This window comes from Elaeis guineensis, chromosome 13 (genome assembly GCF_000442705.2).
Source record: "Elaeis guineensis isolate ETL-2024a chromosome 13, EG11, whole genome shotgun sequence".
NCBI lineage: Eukaryota > Viridiplantae > Streptophyta > Magnoliopsida > Arecales > Arecaceae > Elaeis > Elaeis guineensis.
In genome coordinates, this window is record NC_026005.2 from 79,030,349 (window position 1) to 79,038,103 (window position 7,755).

Here is a 7,755-nt window from a genome sequence, read left to right on the forward strand (position 1 = left end):
GAAAGCTCTCCGATGAGAGCAGCCCTATTATTTTTGATGGTAGGGATTCGAGGTCGGACCACCATCGGATCGGTTCTGATCTACTCATCTACTCCAATGGTCGGAGTAACTCGACGATTAGACTTTAGACCCTAGACAAGGCTCAAAGTTCGAAAAAAAATTTTAAGCCGGACTCAAGAAGGGGTGTGGCCTGACCCACTTCGATCCTTTTCCAACTCTATTTATATTAAAAATTATGTCCCAAAATCAATCATCAGTTTGTTGATGATTGTGCTCATATTTGTACATTATATATAAATTTTTATTAATACAAATTATTGAACTTTTTCATCACATTTTGTCCATCTTACTTGAACTCCTGCATTGTGATGAAGTCTTTAGGACTATATTTTATCGACAAAGATGGATTTATTATTTAGTCTTTAAAATATGTTCGCAACCAAATGATATGCTATTAATAGGATGATAGCAATATCAAATATAGATCGTTGTGTGCCGTTGTCCTCTTAACCAAGGAGTGTGGAGAACTCATATGGCATACAGGTTGAATGTAAGAGTACATTCGTACTGAATGTGATAAATTATGGAGCACTCTACTGTCAAAAATAGCTCACAAAGGATATAGGTATAAGTGTCCCTCCCACTTGAAATCACTAGGTAACTTGTAAGCAACTCACTATACTTGGGTGCCGACCATCTGAATTTTTAATTCAATAATAAAAGATTTTTGGATGCAGTCAAGTACTTATCAAGTCGGTACATGAGTTAAGATGTGATTGATCCCTCTGAATAAGTAAGAGTTAATGCATCAATGTATATCAATTTAGTAAAATCTTAATCAAGATAATCCATGTGATGGATTTGAAAGGTTGAAATACAATGTGGTTGACTATTTTAGGGTTGACAGTTAAATCCTAGATCACTTTGAGCATTAGAGTCAAAAAAATAAATTATACGGTAACCATATATCAGTAGGTTCTAAAATATTGCTTTGTAATCTTTCGATCTATTCGGATGTCATGTCCCATTGCTAGATCATTACATTGATTAGTATAAGAAGTTATTCCTATACTACTGGCTTAAGTTCGAACCTATGGGATCACACACATTAAAAGATTCGGTCTGATCTAATGGCTGAAGAGTCCCACTGGATTGAGACTCTAGTAAAGAGTTTCACTGGACTGAAACTCTGGAGGAGAGTCCCACTGGACTGGGACTCTGCTATTAATAGAAAATTTATTGATAATTAGATTACTAATTGACTTAATTTGATTGAGCAAAGATGTTCGGATAAAGTTTAATTGAATTAGATTCAGTTTGACTTAGATTGGGTTTGATTTGATCAAGCCTAATTGCAAGAAAAATTTATTTCTGATTTGATCAGAATTTGAGTTCAGTTAATTCCTAATTGGGTTAGAAATTTATTAAGATGATTATGTTCTTAGTTAGATTAGATTCTTTCTTCTTATTGGGTTCAAACCAAATCTAATTTAGTTTGGAATCAAGTTGAAAACAAAGAGTCCCAGCCAACTAAAACTCTCTCTCCCTTGCGCATGCCCTGGACCCATGCCATTCTCTACACACAAAAATAGATTTTGTGTGAGATCTTTGGATGTGAAAAAGGAGGGCGTAGAGAGGGTGGGCAGCACTCTTAATGAGTCATTGGTCTTATCTCTTTTCTGATTTAAATTCGATCCGAATCAAGGATAAAGAGATAAGAAAGAAAGAGATCTGTTTTGTTTGGAAAGAAGGATGGTGCCAAATATTTTTTTTCATGTACATTTGGGATATTGGTTGGCATGAGAAAGACCTAATTTCTTTCTCACCCATCACATATTATTCCAAAATATGAGATGCCCCATATGGTGGTTGGCGTGGAGAAAGTTGGCGCCCCCTCTTAACCCAAAACCCTAACTCCCATCTATAAAAAGGGGGTCCAATAGTTGGATGCCCCATATGAGATCCAGTTGAAATTTATTCCTTTCCCATAGCTCTCTTCTCTCTTTCCTTCATTAATTCTTCTCCCTCTCTAAGAGTCTAAGAGATCAAAAAAAAAGAAAAAGATTAGCCTTCAAAGATCCTTACAAGCTAGTACTCCTGAGGAGCCTGATCAGCATCCGTTCTTCATGTAGATGATCTGTAGAGATCAGACTCCTTTGTGCAGTTGCAAGCGACCTGAAGGAACTCCTATCCATGTAATTGTTGGAAAATATATCCCAAAAGCCAATTGTCAACCTGTTGACGGTTGAGTAACCTTGTATTGTAATTGATTTGTTAATAAATAAAATATATTTTTGATATTTTTATCATAAGTTTTTATCTTCTAATGAACTTCGTTGTTGTGATGAAGTTCTTAGGACTATTTAGGTTCGATAAAGAGAGAATTTATCGATTAGTCCTTAAAACTGTTCACGATCAAATGATTGACTGTTAATAAGGACGACAGCTTCTATCGAGCATAGGTCGCTGTAGGCCATATGGATTGGTTGTCCTCTTAACCAAGGAGTGTGGAGACACTGGTATGGCATACAGGTGAGATGTAAGAGTACATCATCATTGAACGTGACCAACTCCAGAGTATTTTGCTGTTGAGAATGTCTTTGATGGGATATAGGTATAAGTGTCTCTTAGACCTGAGATCACCTCAGTGACTTGCAAGCAACTCACTGTGCTTTGGTACTGGACTAACTAAATTTTTAATTTAGTGACGGAAGATTTTTGGGCACAGTTAAGTACTTGCGAAGTCAAAGTGTGATCAAGATAGGATTGACCACTCCAAGAGTTGGAGAAAAATGAGTCACTGTATTTCAATTTAGCAAAACCTTGGCCAGGATAATCCATCAGATGGATTTGATATTTTGAAATACAATGTAGACAACCTGATCAGAGTTGATAGTTGAACTCTGAGATATCCTATAAGTATTTTGGTCAAGAGGATAAATTATATGAAAACTATATCCGCATGGGTTCTAAGAATATTGTTCAACACATTCGACCTATCCGATCGTCGGATACTATTGCTAGATGGTTACTTCGATTGTTACAAAAATTTATTTCTGTACTACTAACTTAGATTTGGACCTATGAGATCACACACATTAGAGTTCACGATCCGATCAGATGGTTGATCAACGATTAAAAATCATTCTAGAATTAAACGATCAATATGATTGACAATTAACCTAGTGCAAGTGTTATAGGAGAATCGATTAGCAATTTAATTGCTAATTGATTTAATTTGATTAAGATAAAAGATTGAGATTAAGTTTAATTGAATATAATTTAATTAGATTTGATTTGAATAAATTGGATCAAATCCAATTGATTTATTGGATAAGCCAAGTACAAAGAAAAACTAGTCCTAGTCCAATTAAGACTTGGATCAACCTAATTTCTAATTTGATTAAAAAATTAAATCAAATTTAAATATAATTAAATTTGATTAAATTAGATTCTTAATTGGGTTAAGACCTATTTTAATTAGGTTGATTTAATTTTGATTTGATTTGGTTTGAAAAACTAAATTTGAACAAGTCATAGATTGAATCCTAGTAAGACTAGGATACCACCTTACGCCACCTTAGCCCCCCATGCCCACTCTCTCTTATTTTGAGTGATAAAATCTTCTCTCCCAGGCATTCACGCATGTTCAAAGCTTTTCACTCTTTCTCTCTTACATAGAATGTAGTTGTGGACCAAGTCAAAGTAGGAATTAGTTTGGATTTTAAATTCTATGAGATAGAATTTTAAGAAATCAAAACTCTTTCCTTATGGCACTAATTTTATCCATATTTTTTTTGAAATTTTTATGATTTTTATGGCACATATTGTGAATCCTTTGCTGCTGGTCCATGGTAGAGAAAGAAAGAGAGGGCGCCCAAGAGTTGGGCACCCCTTGTCTTGCCCCGTTTGGATTTTTCTTGACTAGGTATTTGACCTAGATAAGGATTCTTCATTCTCATTATTTAAGATGAATTTCTTCTTGAGATATTTGTGAATTATAGAGCATTGAGAGACCTTTGGGGCATGTAAAATTAGGGAAAAAGAGTGTTGGGACGTGGAGATATAATAGACACAAAATTAGGTGTCTAGGTGAGAGCAAAGAGAAGAAGAAGAGGATCTTCTTCTAGGATTGCTGAGTTTACCTCTTTTCTTCCTCTATCTGTGAGTTTTCTGAGAGTTTCTCACATCTAAAACTCCTTCTCCTACTTCTCATCTTTGAAAGAGTTCAAATCAAGAAGAAGGAGGTATCTGATCGACCATCGAAGTAGGATCAGCATAGTACTAGTATACTGTGCTGATTTTTTGAACCAAGACTTCTGATCATGATTCATGGGCTCATATGGATGACTCCTAGAGGCCGGATGTATGTGCGGCTTGTAACATCATCCTCAATCTCAGATCAGCAAAGTTAGAATGTCTAACTTGCAAGGTAATAGATCTGATCTATTATATTTTACATACATTAGATGTAGTATAGAAACATGTTGATATGATCAACATGTAGTTCTTGCTCTTTATATTTTAATTTCTGATTTAATGTCATGTAATAATTATATAATAAATCTTAGATCTAAAGATTCTCTAATTTTATAAGATAAATTTTGATTTATTTTAGTCTTCCGCTATCTAATCTTGAAAAAGTTTCAAGATCTAACCCTAAAATCCTAGATCTGGTTCCTTCAATTGGTATCAGAGCCTAGATTATTTATTACATGATTATTTATACATGCTTAGATTATTTTTTAGATTAGATCTAATTTATAATCTAATTGTTAAATCTGAAATTAAAATTTTTAGATCAATCACGAACTGTAAGTTGTCCTACTGTAAGGTTTACCCCTTACAGTATAAAGATTATCCTAGTTCGTGTAGATATATCTTTAATCATAAATTTATTAGATGTGATCTAGATTAAATTTATGATTTATTAGATTTAAAAGATATTTAAATCTAAAATAAAATCTTTTTGTTAATAATTTTCGTGCAAAGAACCATCATATATTTGTTTGGAAAATTTGCACAATTTAAAGTTGAAATTATTTCAATTACATGAATCTGTTTAGATTAGATCTAAAGTAGTTTCATGCTTATTTCACTTGCATTTTGATTATGAATCAAATATGCAACTTGGTTGGTAGAACCATATTGTAAAAATATTTTATAAATATAAAAATTATTTTTGAAAAGTCGAATCCCAACCCTCAGTCCAAACTTAATTGAGAATTAAGAAGTTGTTTGATTAGGTTCTAGGATTGTGAATTGAAGAACCTAAGACACAAACCATAACACATTGGGTTAATGGGTTAGTGAAAATTAGGTCCATTAGTTGGGTTAGACCTAAAATTAGATAAACTTAATTAGAGAATTAACTAAATCTAATCAATTGATGTCTTAGATTAGGTCAAGGATTCTCTAGATCAATTACAATAGTTGTAGTTGATCAAGTCCATGTCTTTAACGAGAACCAAACGGACTTGATTCTTGGCTAAGCGGTCTAGCACGAACTGTTCGGTTGATCTAATCAAAACTAATTAAACCAGTTGGTGTCTAAGGTAAACCAGATCGATGGTTTTTAATTGGCAGTCCGTTTACCTGGCAATTTCTGATGGTGTCTAAGGCAAGCTTTGGCAGACCCTCCCACCGATCGAACTTACCTGATCTCTTGATGAAATTATATTTTGATCGGATCACTTGACTATTCGAATTGACCCATGTCAGCTAGATAAATCAGTGTGACTGATTTAGGTGCTCCTAGACCAGCCCTTTTAATAGTCTCCCTTAAGTTGACTTGGTGAAGCCAGTGGGAGGATCATGATAAGCTAGTTCATCTGACCTCCTTCTCTAAATCAATTAAATCTTCTAAAATTATTAGGTCCTTAAAATGAAATAGTTATAGTGATAACTAGATCATAGCCTCCCATTAAGTGGATGATAATGGGTCCATCAGTTGGATAATCATTGGAGGCCCAAGGGCCTGGTGCTTATCGACTGATGGAATTGTCATTCATAATATGATTTCTTGACTGCATCTTTTAAATGGTGGTTAGGTTAGCCAATCAAAGTTGGACCTAATCATTTATTATCTAGATGGGTCAAGTATGGTCATATTAATGGTTGGACCTAACCAGACCTTTTCAGTGGAGGCCAAAGCCTACTGATTAGGGATTGAGGCAAAATTAAAATTATTAAAAATTATTTAAAAAAATAATTAGTTATGAATCTATCCTTAAATGTACATGGGTTAACCAATCAAAGTTGGGCTTGTGTGCAGTCTAAGTGGATTCTAGTACCCACTAAGAAATTAGGATAATTCTTCGAATTGGAGGTAGAGGGTACCAATTTGAATAAAATAGTGGAAGAAACCTTTTGATTAAAGTATAAATCTTTAGGTCTAATGAATCAATTACTAATTAGGCTATGGTTTTTCTTTGTGCAGATATGGCCACTTTCCTATCGCTCCGATCATTGTTGGACAATGATAAGTTGGTGGGACCCAACTTCGGTAGCTGGTATTGAAAGTTGAAGATAGTCCTGGAGCATGAACGAATCCTATATGTGATAACGGATCCTGCACCTGAGGAGCCAACTGTCAATATACATGGAACAGTTAGAGATACTTACCAAAAGTAGCTCAGTGATCGGATCACGGTGCGCTGCATCATGCTGGCTGCCATGAGCAACGAGTTCAGTCGCAGATTTGAGATGGCTCAGCCAAAGGACATGCTTCAAGTGTTGGAGGATGCCTTTGGCACACCCGATGATGCGGAGAGGCACAAGACTAGTTGTGCTATCTTCAATGCCAAAATGTGGGATGGTGCCTTTGTCACTGATCATGTATTGTACTTGATCGAGCTGATGGAATATTTGAGCAAGCTCGACTTTTCCTTGTATGAGCAGCTTGGGAAAGATGCAATACTGAACTCACTACCCAAGTCTTATCTCCCATTCCTCACTCATCATAGAATGACAAAGCTTGAAGTAAACTACCACGGGTTACTAGGGTTGCTTCAGAACTTTGAAAAGGATCACCAACTCCACAAGGAGTCGGTGAACTTAGTGGGAGGTTCGTCTTCTGGTTCTCGACCCTTTGAGAAAGGAAAGAAGAATAAGAAGAAGAAAGTGAAGAAGGTGCAAGTTCAGGCTGGGATATCAGTGCAGGGCCAGACCAGAAAGATCAAGCCCGATAAGAGTCAAGCTGAAGGCTTCTTTTGCAAGAAGCGGGGGCACTAGAAGAGGAACTGTCCTCAGTACATTGCCTCCCTGGATCCGAACAGGCAGAGAAAGAAGCAAGTTGTTGCTGGGCAAGATATTTATATGATAACTCCTTATAATTTTTCTATTTGTGATATAACTGACTGGGTATTAGATACCGATAATCCTTACCATATTTGCAATTCGTTGCAGGGATTGCAGGTCAGTAGGAGATTCAAGCAAGGTGAGAGGTTTTTGAACATTGGAGATGGAAGATCAGTTTCAGTTCTTGTATTTAGAATCTTGAAACTTGTATTTGAGTCTCATACTGTTGTTCTTAATGATTGTCATTTCTGTCTCAGTTTCTTTTTAAATATTATTTCGGTAGGCCTTCTGGCAAAAAATGATTATAAATTTCAATAAAGAAACAAGTTTGTAATATCATTATGAATGGTGTTACTATTTTTTATGGATATTTGAACAATAGTGTGTATATATTCTCACAACCTGTTAACGTAGTCTATTCTACAGGCAAGCACCTTAGATTAGATAGTGTATCAG